The sequence below is a fragment of the Lepus europaeus genome, chromosome 21 (genome assembly GCF_033115175.1).
Source record: "Lepus europaeus isolate LE1 chromosome 21, mLepTim1.pri, whole genome shotgun sequence".
NCBI lineage: Eukaryota > Metazoa > Chordata > Mammalia > Lagomorpha > Leporidae > Lepus > Lepus europaeus.
Genome location: NC_084847.1, coordinates 9,385,662 through 9,396,143, shown reverse-complemented (window position 1 = coordinate 9,396,143; position 10,482 = coordinate 9,385,662). Strand labels below are relative to the sequence as shown.

The window sequence follows — 10,482 nt, the reverse complement described above, 5'->3', positions numbered from 1 at the left end:
TCCTGGCCCCGGGAAGAGAAACTGACCTTGAACTTCAGGGGCCAGCAGCTGCTGCCGGGCGCCCCGGAGCTGATGGACAAACACTGGTGTTTGGGTTCAAATTCCAGGAAACACAGACAGCTCAGCAGGGGAACCAAGCCCAGAGGAGGGCGCGTGGGAAGGTGGCTCCTTGGCTTGCGGGTGCCCTAGGCAAGGCTGGCCCAGCCCCTGGCGCAGCTGCGGGGCCCCAGAGGGGCCAAGAGGCAGGGATGGGGCGGCCTCAGATATCCAACAGGGGCCAGCCTGGGGGAAGTCGGCTGACCGCTCACTTAGCCCCCAGGCAACTGCCGCTTCCTGGCCTGTGGGTTGGGGCTCCAGATGCGTGTGCAGGCTGCAGGCCAAGGCTCTGCAGGGCCCAAAGGCCTGGACTGCTCTGAGCTTCGCAGCTGGAGCCTCCCAGCCTGGGTTCGGACCTCTGACAACTTTCTGAACCCGTTTGGGCCCCTGGGGCCACATCTACAGACTTCACAGTCACCCTGACAGTGCTGACCGGGTGACTCTGCTCCTGTTCTGCCTGGCCCCCGCCCGGCTCGTGGAATGCGGGGCGGGGGGTGGGGGGGGATCTGGGCCAAGGACAGCACCCCGCCCCCTGCCCCAGGAGGGTTCCTAAGTCACAGGTAGTTAATTAATTCTCCTCCTCTCCGGCCCCTGGTATCCAGGATACACCAGTGAGGGAGTGGAAAAGCCGGAAGCCGCCGGACATGGTTGAAATCTCATTTCCAGTCCTGTTCTCGCCGCATCCCCTGGGTCTGCTGCTTAACCTCTCTGGGCGCTCAGTGTCTTGGTCGGTGGAGCAGGTGCGTTGCGGCCAGAAGGAAGCGAGGTGAGGAGCCGAGAGAATGCCATCTTGCAGGCCCAGCCCCCCGAACGCTCGCTTCTGCTTCCTGCCCCTGACCTTGGCCTCCCGCCTCCCCCTCGGCTAGGACCCAGGCACTTCATGTTAAACAGAAACGCAGGTGCACAGGGGACCCCTGGGGCCCGCTGGAGGACCCGTGGCTGTCACGGGTAAGGGGGTCAGGCCTCCGTCCCGAGAACACAATGTCCCCACAGAGGGGAATTCCCCACTGGGCAGAGGGCCGTGTGCCTGGGCCTGGTGAGGACGGTGAGGACGGAGGTGTCCTGGGCCGGTCTCCCGCAGCTCCTGGGAGCTCCCCGGGCCTCCAGCTGGCGCGCTGCGTGCCGGTGGCCATGGATGGTGCCTCACCAGTAGCAGCAGGCCCAGGGGGCTGTGAAGTTCACCGTGCCATATCCCAGCTCAGTGACAGTCTGTGGCCTTGGGACACACCCACCTGAAGCCATTCTTGGCTGTGTATCTGACACTCGGGCTGACCCGGGCATCCTGTCTGAGGGTTTACCCGGCTCGCCTCCCTCTCCTCCCGCTGGAGCACACTCCCTTTCAGCTCCATCTTGGCGGCCCCAGGAAAAAGGACTGGGCCAGGGCCAAGGCCAGGGGCAGCCCCAGCAGGCCTCTTGCCCTCCTGGCCTTAGTCTCGCACTGTGCAAAGGCAGAATCTCTGTAGCAGGAGCACTTTCCGGGATGAAGGGAGTGGGGCGGGGCGCATGTTTTGGAAATAGAAAGCTGTTGTAGAAACATCGGTTACCAGCACTGGGTGTTAACGTAGCACCTTCCATGGAGGCTGTTTGTACCAACTGGGTCCTTTTTTTTTTTTTTTTAAGATTTATTTATTGGTTTGAATGGCAGAGAGAGAGAGAGGTGGCTTCTGTTTGCTGGTTCATTCCCCAAATGGCCACAGTCGCTGGGCCTCGGCCACACTGAAGCCAGGAGCCCAGAACTCCATCGAGGGTGGCAGGGACCCAAGCACTTGGGCCATCCATCTCCTGCCGCTTTCCCAGGCCGTTAGCAGGGAGCTGGGTCAGAGGTGGAGCAGCCGGGATTTGAACCAGTGTCCGTATGGGATGCTTTACCCGCCCCCACACAACGTGGGCCCCAATCACTTGTTTCTTTTTCTTTTTAAAGTTTTATTTATTTTATTTGAAAGCCAGAGTTACACACAGAGAGAAGGAGAGGCAGAAAGGGAAAGAGAGAGAGAGAGAGAGAGAGAATCTTCCATCTGCTGGTTCACACCCCAACTGGCTGCAACAGCCGGAGCCGTGCTGATTGGAAGCCAGGAGCTTCCTCTGGGTCTCCCATGTGGGTGCAGGGGCCCAAGGACTTGGGTCATCTTCTACTGCTTTCCCAGGCCATAGCAGAGAGCTGGATCGGAAGAGGAGCAGCTGGGACTTGAACTGGCGCCCATTTGGGATGCCGGCACTGCAGGCAGTGACTTTACCCGCTATGCCACAGCGCTGGCCCCCTCACTTGTTTCTTGATGGGCATTCGAGTGAGTTCTACCTGTGACTGCTATGAATAAGGGTAGATACCTGTACACACTTGTTTAAACCTTTGTTTTCGATCTTTGGATACATTTTTTTCAATCTTTGGGAAACTTAATCAGTCCTTTGCCCATTTTAAGTCTAGTCTAACCGAATCTTTCATTGCGGTAGAGTGGACATAAGTGAAATATAGCAGGTCAGTGGTTCTCAAGACCACAGCTTGGTGGTGTCAAGTTCGTTCGCGATGTGATGGAACCGGCACAACTGTCCGTTCCCAGCAGCCACGTCTGTCTGTCTGTCTTCTTTTTAAACACTTATTTGAAAGAGAGAGAGAGAGAGAGAGAGAGAGAGAGAGAGAGAGAGAGAGATCTTCCATGTGCTGGTTCACTCCCCAGATGGCTGCAATAGCCAGGGCTGGGCCAGGCTGGAGCCAGGAGCCTGGTGTTCCATCTGGGTCTCCCCCGTGGGCGGCAGGGCCCAGGCACTTGGGCCATCTTCTGCTGCTTTCCCAGGTGCATCAGCGAGGACCTGGATGGGCAGTTGTAAGGAGCAGAAATTCAACAGCTGCACCAGAATACTAACAAGAACTAGGCTTACACAGGTGATCCGCAGGGACTGGATACGAACCTCCCATGGCCCGCACACACCCTCCTCGGGACCTCCTCGGCCTTACACTGACCCCCAAGCATGTATATAAACTGCAGGCCAGAGAGGCCCAGGGAGACTCCAAACAGACTCTCGCGAGAGCGGCAGGGCAGAAGGCCCAGCTTGACCATCGCTCTCAGACCTTCCTGCAAGAGTGCTCTCCCAGCCAGCCCTGCACCTGCCCGACGCCGAGGCTCTGAGCTTGCCCCAAGCTGAGGCTCTAGTCGCCCTTGGAGACCTGCATTCTCCCGCTCAGAGGCACCATGTCCGCCCTCTGTGGCTAAGACAGGTCGTGAGGAGCACCGGGGGGTACTTCGGGAACCTTGGGTCATCGGTTTGCCCAGTGTGTTGTGTGAATTAGATGTGTGACTTCCCCACTGCATAATAAAATCCTTAGTGGAACCAACAGGCCTTGGTGCTGTTACTACACTCGAGACAGAGTGGAGCAGCTGGGACTCAAACCAGCGCTCGTATGGGATGCCGGCATCACAGGCAGTGCCTTAAGCCGCTGTACCACAGTGACAGCCCCGCAGTGTCTTGGAGCCAGGAGCTTCTTCCAGGTCTCCCATGCAGGTGCGGGGCCCCAAGGACTTGGGCCATCTTCTACTGCTTTCTCAGGCCATAACAGAGAGCTGGATCGGTGGAGGAGCCGGGACTCGAACCAGCACCTATATGGGATGCCGGCATTGCAGGCGGCGGCTTTACCTGCTATGCCACAGCGCTGGTCCCAAGTGTCCATTTCTTAATGGTGTGGTCTGTTTTCTTGTTTTGGGGTTGGAAAAGTTCTTTCCACAGTCTGGATACCAGGCGCTCGTTAGATACATGACTCGCACAGAGCTCCTCCCACTCCTGGTCTGTCTGCCTTCCTGACAGCCACACACACAGAACTTCCTCATCCAGACTTTCACCACCCAGGGTGACGTCAGCCGCAGGGTGCTCGTGGCAAACGCTGTCTGTCTGTCTGTCTGTCGAGATGATCCCGAGTTTCCTTCTATTCCTTGTGTAGCAGCTTCGGGTTGGAAATTCAGACTCTGCAATTTTGGGGAGATTAAGGGAGAGTTCTGCAGCTCTCCCCCTCCGTGAGCGCAGGCTGCGGTGTGGCCGGTGTTCAGGGGGGAGGAAAAGGGAGCCGGCCCCTGGGGGAGACAGGAAGCTGAGGCAGCAGTGTGTAAGTGGGGACACTGAGGTCTGCGACTGCTGTTCTGTTGCAAGGAGGGGAGAAGAAGCAAGCACTGGCAGGGCTGTTTCTCCGGATCTTCTGCGGGTCTCCTGGACTCAGGCCAGGATCCCCCGTGCCTCTCCTTGCAGCCTGAGTTTGGAGAACCCAGGTGGGCAGCTGGGCCTGAGCCACTTTCCTGTCTATTTCCGGAACAGTGAAAGGTGGCACCCACTAATTGCATCTACCTCGGGCACCGCGGTAAAGCCACCACTCGGAGGGCTGTTTCCAGCCCCCACTGCTCCACTTCCGATCCAGTTCCCTGCTCATGTCCCGGGAAAAGCAGCAGAAGACAGCCCAAGTGCTTGGGGCCCTGCACCCCGCCGCCCACGTCATGGGGACCCAGAAGAAGCTCCTGGCTCCAGCCTGGCCCAGCCCGGGCCACTGCAGCCACCTGGAGAGTGGGCTCCCTCTCTGTAATCTTTGAAAATCAATCAATAAATCATAAAACAAGAAGAATCTACCAGGCAACTTCCCACACTTGCCACCACTTGGAGGCCCGGTGCTCCCGTGAAAGATCAGGTTAGGGAAGCAGGGCGGGCAGCTGTCCCCTGGGTCTGGACCAGCTCTGTGAGTCCGCCGGCATCGGGCAGGCCCCCTGCCCACGGCCAGGACTCGGTCACGCCCTGGAGAGCGGTCCCAGAGAGCCCTGCCGGAGCCGGCAGGCGGCACCCACTGAGGGGCAGACGTGGGAGCAGGAGTGACCCACTCCAGGGCTCCCCGCGATGGGAGAGGCCAACCCGGGGCGGCGCAGGAAGGCTTCGCGCAACTCCGTGGCCCGCCCTTCGGCCCCACGAGCTCGGAGGCCGAGCCCGCAGAGGGTGGGCGGCCGGGCAGCCCCCGCACGCACCAACCCGAGAGCGGAGGCCAGGGACCGCCCCCCAGGCGGCGGCGAGCGCCAGGGGCGGGGGTCTGCGGCTCGAGGTAGGTGGTCCGCCAGGCCCGCAGGTGGGGCGCCCGGGGGTCGGAAACCCGGGGGGCGGTCGGGGCTCCGGGCGGTCGCGCGTGCCAGGGCCAGATCGGGAAGGGGAGACGTCTCGCCCGCCAGCCGCGGGCTCCTGGGGGGCCCAGGCGGCGGGGGTCGAGGGGCCGCGGCGCGTGCGCGCGCGCGCGACGGTGGGAGGTGCCGGAAGCCTGGGCGGCGGCCCCGCCTCTGCCCCCGCCCCGGGCCCCGCCCCCCGCCCGCCTCCCACCGCCCACCGCCCACTCCGCCGCCCGCCTGCTCCTGCGGCTCAGACCTCCCGGCTCGGCTGGCGCGCGGGCGGCGGTAAGTGCGGCGCGGGCGGCGGCCGGGCCCGGGGTGAGGGTTGCTGGGGCGGCGGGGCCGGGGAGGCAGGGCCCCGCGGGCCCCGCACCTGCCGCAAGGCCCTGGACCCGGGGCCCCCGGGGTCCGTCGGGCGGGCGTGGGCGTTGGGCCGGGGGGGGGCAGCTTGGGCTCGGCTGCTGGCCCGGCAGCGGCCGGTGGCCCGCGCGTCCCCACTCTGGGAGAGGTTGCCCCGGGGTTTTGCAGGAAAAGGCGCGCTTCGCCGCCGTGGCCGCGGAGCCCGAAGTTGAACCTCCCAGAACCGACACCCGGGGGTTCGGAAACAAAGACGGACGAAACCCACTGCGTTTCCGGAGTTCCCGGGGATCCCACGCGGGATCCGGGACCACCCCCAGCAGCTGCCTCTGTGGACCCTCGCGGAGAGGCGAGAGTCGGGGACACAGCGCCGCGGGTGGGCGCGGGGCAGCGCAGGCAGGGGCCCGCCGGTGGCCAGGCGCGCCAGGACCCGCCGCAGATGCCGCCCGGTGCGGGGCAGGTGCGGGACGGGCGCTGGACCGACGGCCCTCCCCGCGGGTTCCTGGGTCAGGGCGGACCTGGGCTTTGCTGTCATCGCGGTGGTCCTGTTTCGCCAGCCGCCCGGGCCGAGTCGGGGTGGGGGTGGGGAGTGGGCGTGTGCGGGATGGGCCGAGCTCCAGGGATCGGGCCGGCCGGATCTTTTGGAGTGATTTCCTGGTCGTTTCTGTGCTTCCGGAGAATGGGGCTGGTGGCGTTGGCTGCCGGACTGAGCTGTGTGGGTGGATGGGAAGTCCAGTGTCTGGAATGCGCAGAGCCTCCTGGGTGCCTGCGGGTCCTCCCCTGGGGCCCCTCTGCGCTGTTGCTGCTGGGTCCGGGGCTCCTTCCAGGAGAGGTCTGACTGGTAGCAGCCTGTGTTTGACCGGCCGCCTGCCACCGAGCCCTGCTCCGACCCCTGCCTTCCCGGAGCAGCCCAGATGCTGGAGAGAGAGGTGCGGGCTGCTGGCTGGCCCTCCTCCAGTGCTCGGTTTTATCAGTTGCATCAGGAACAGAGGGTGTGGGACTTGCTCTGCCCGGCTTGGAACGCCCCTTGTGCCTTTGGCTTTCGCGGCCAGCCTGCTCTGGCCCTCGGATCTAAATGTGCACCATTTAGAAGCGGAGATTTAGAGCTGGCCTGGGAGAAGCCCACCTTCCCTGCCACTCCAAGGCGTCCGTAAGGGCTTCTTGCATTCACATTTGAAGAGCTCTCCCGGCTGCATTGTTACCGCGGATTTAGTGACTCAGGGACTGCTCTGAGGTTCGCGTTGGTTTCTCTCTCAAACACTAGGTTGAGGCCATCAGCTGTGTTGGGCGCATCCATTTGCCTTTGTCCCTTCTGCCCCACTTAGATGGGCTGGTGCCTTGCAAGAGCAATGGCTCCTGGCCCCGAGGGGCTCACGCCAGGGGTGGGCAGAGGTGGCCAGGGCATTGCCCTGGTAACTCTGGAAGGTGCTTGGGAGGAGTGGAAAGCAGGGAGCCAGGTGAGTCGGGGAAGCTTCGTGGGGAAGGTGAGGCTTGGCCCTGTGGCGGGAGAGGCATGAGGAGGGGTTCAAGCAATCAGAGGGCCTGGGGGGGGGGGGAGGAGTGTGGAGGAGGTGCAGCCCGGCCCAGGTTGAGGACTGAGCGAGGGGCACCCGCAGGGAGACGCCTTCTGCGCAGGTTGGTTCTCAAGAGGGGAACAGCCTAGGCTTCGCCCCGTTGATCCGAGATACTGTCCGTCCCACTGGGAGAGCGGGCAGGTGTCCGTCTCGGGCTCAGAGAGGAACGTCCGCAGAGCCGCAGTGAGAGTGGAAGCAGCCGGTCCCTAAGAGGAAGTCCTAGAGACTTGGCACTGCGCCTGGGCCTCTGTTTGTTTTTCCTTTTGCTGTCCTGAACATAGCCCAGGGAGCCAGGTAAACAGAGCTCCTGTACACTGTGCACGGACACACACAGCCCCTTTGGCCAGCTGGGGCCTGTTCTGGACTTGACGAGTGTTTCCTGGGTCCTCGCGGTTTCGTGTTACTGTTTGTGGTGGGTGGAGTTGTTTCTAGAAATGTGTTTGATTTTACAGGGTTCGCAGGGGTGGACGGCTCTGTTTCCTCGTCCTTCGTAAGGTCCACGTTACAAAAGGCTAACCAGAGAGAAGCCTAACACTTCATTTCGCCTGCGGTTCAGGCTAGTGTTGGAGGCACCGTGCTGTACGTCAGAGGACCTGGGTTCCACACCCAGCTCTGGCTCCTGACTCCCGCCTCCCACCAGGGCAGACTGTGGGACAGGGTTCCTGGGAGACCTGGGTTGTCTTCCTGGCTCCGGCCCTGCACCAGCGCCGTCCGTTCCTGGCCTTTGGGAAGTGGACCAGCGGCTGGGAGGTCTCTCTGCCACTCTGGGTGACACGGGGGACCCAGGGAAGAGAGTGCACTTCCACATTTAGGTGTGATGGGTGTGGACAGACAGCTGTGCAGAGCTGTGGTGGGTCCAGGGAGTGTGAGCTAATGGTGGCGGACTCGGGGGAACGCAGCACCCCTCGGCTGTTCCCCTTCCTTGTGGCCTCCCCGGACCGCACCCCTTCCTCTTGCAAAGGGCAGAGGCGCTGGGAATGAGGAACTTGGGGTGTAGTCTCAGAGTGGTGCCGTGTGTCCCCAAGGCGGGGACAGTGAGATCACTGCTTTGAGCCTCAGAGGCTGGTTTGGGGAGCGGGGTCCTGGGCTGGCTGACTGCGGTGATGAGAAGGGAACTGGAGTTTCTGTGAGCAGCCCCCTCCCCTGGGGGGGTGGAGGTCCAAGGCTGTGCTGCTGGGACCTTCTGGGTCCTGTTTAAAGTCCTTGTGCTGGAGCTCCTTGCTCTGGGAGGTCTGAGCCCCGGCGTGGGGAAGGTACCTGGGTGCCGCCTGTTCTCTCACTGCGGTGGGCCGTAGGATCCACAGGCTGGGGCGTCTGAGAAAGGGACCATGGGGAAGTTCCGCCACGCAGCACTGGGGTTTGGACTTGACCATGTTCTCCGGGTGTGTTCGAGCTGAGCAATGCCTTGCCTTAATGTTTGAGAGGCAGAGTTACAGACAGACAGAGAGAAGGATCTTCTGTCTGCTGGTTCACTCCCCAGATGGCCACAACGGCCGGAGCTGCGCCGATCTGAAGCCAGGAGCCAGGAGCTTCTTCCGGGTCTCGCACACGGGGGCAGGGGCCCAAGCACTTGGGCCATCTTCTACTGCATTCCCAGGCCATGGCAGAGAAGAGCAGCCAGGACTCGAACCGGCGCCCATATGGGATGGAACGGAGGCTTAGCCCACCATGCCACAGTGCCAGCCCCGCTGCCTTAATCTTGCGCCCAGTGAGATTGCTCATAGACAGTGTGCTGATTCCTAAAATTTTGTACTGAAAAGTAGTGGTGTGGCAGAAAGTGTGGAAGCTAAGAGCATCGGGCCCAGCATAGAGCCCAGACACCGCCCCGTCCAGCCCTCCGACTTGGGGGCTGTCGTCTGCTCTTGTGCCTGTTTTCTCGGAACTGGAAACCAGGGCCCTATTGCCGTGTTTTGCCAAAACCCTTCATTCAAGCGGCACCTTGGAATGCGGCTTTGCTGGGAGTCAGTGGATCTGTAACTTGGAGCTGTGTCTGAACCTGGTGCTGGGATCTGGGAGCTTTGCCATGGGGGACAGAGGGCCCGGAAGACGCAGGCTGACATCACAGGATGAAACTGGTCGGCCTCGGCCTGGCTCGCTGGCGGATTTCACTCTGCCCCCACCCCTGCCACCAAAGAATGCTAACTTGGAATTTTTTAGTTTCGGCCTTCCTCTCGCAGAGAGAACTGGAGGTCTCAGTGCCCCCTCTCACCTTGTCCAAATCCTTTCTTAAGATTTGAGAAGTGCCATTGTGGGGGGGGGGGGCGGTCTTTGGCACGTGGTCCTGCTGCCCGCTTCCCACATCCGGGTCCGGGGTCAGCAGCTTCCTGGCCAGCTCCCTGCTAACGCCCCTGGCAAGGAGCGGAAGATGGCCCAGGTCCCTGGGCTCCCGGATGGAGTTCCTGGCTGTCGTGGGCATTTGGGGAGTGAACGCTCCCTTTCTGTCTTTTTTTTTTTTAAAAAAAAAAAAACGCCATTCACTGGGGCCATTTTCTTGCACTATGTGCAGGTTAAATTTCAGTACAACAAAAAGGGCGTTGTGAAATCTTTGTATTTTGAGGAAGGCCTGCCGTAGCCCTTAGTCTAAGAATTTTAAGCAGTCTTTGCCTTAATAGTTAATAAACACTCAGGACAGTGCCTTAGGGCTGACAGCAGTGAGCCTTCTCGAAGGTTTCCTCTGCCCCCCCCCCCCCCCCCCCCCCCCGGGCTGGTTGTGGGCCGTGTTTACAAACCAGGCTATTGTCTTGGGAGAGGGAAGGTTTGCATGTGAGAGCCTTTGCTTTGCCTAAGGAATCCACTTTTTTCCTGGGGTCAATGCAGTGCCGGTCCCTCGGGGAACCCTGCTCAGGGCTGCTTTGCTGTGGCCGTGGGGCTGCCTGGAATTGAATTATTCTCCTTTTTCTTTGTGAAAGAAGTGATTTTAGGGGATTAAGTTGCTGGTTCCAAAGCCGCTGGGTTGAGCCCAGACCTGGAGTGTGTGTGTGTGTGTGTGTGCTATAGCCAGGGGTGAGAGTGTATTTTTAGATTTACCACCCACCTGTGGTTAAAAGGGTTTGGAAATCTGCATTTTAGAGGAGGGGTTCTCATCTGGGTGGCTTTGGGCCCGTCCTGGGAAAACTGTCTTTTTTTTTTTTTGCCCAAATTCTGGAGTATTTCTCGCTTGCTTGCTTCTTGCTCAGTTCTTCAACCAAGGAAATCAGCAACTTCCTCTTCCGATCCCCAGGCCACTTAATCTGCGACATTTAACCAGAATGAGCTTTTGGAAAACAAGCTATATAAAAGTTTGGATTTTTAAAATTGATTCGAAAGCCCTGGGTGCGGCCCGCCTATAGTGGTCC

The 10,482-nt window shown here is 60.8% G+C and overlaps 1 protein-coding gene across 4 annotated transcripts in view; it reads left to right on the top strand.

Annotated features, from left to right (window-relative positions):
• Positions 1-621: 621 nt before the first annotated feature.
• LITAF (lipopolysaccharide induced TNF factor) overlaps positions 622-10,482 on the top strand; it is a 31,385-nt gene continuing 21,524 nt past the window's right edge. Inside the window, exon 1 of one of the 4 annotated variants that reach the window (XM_062180982.1) lies at positions 622-862. The gene's annotated coding sequence lies outside the window, so the exon portion shown is untranslated. The other 3 variants (XM_062180981.1, XM_062180984.1, XM_062180983.1) reach the window with 3 other exon arrangements.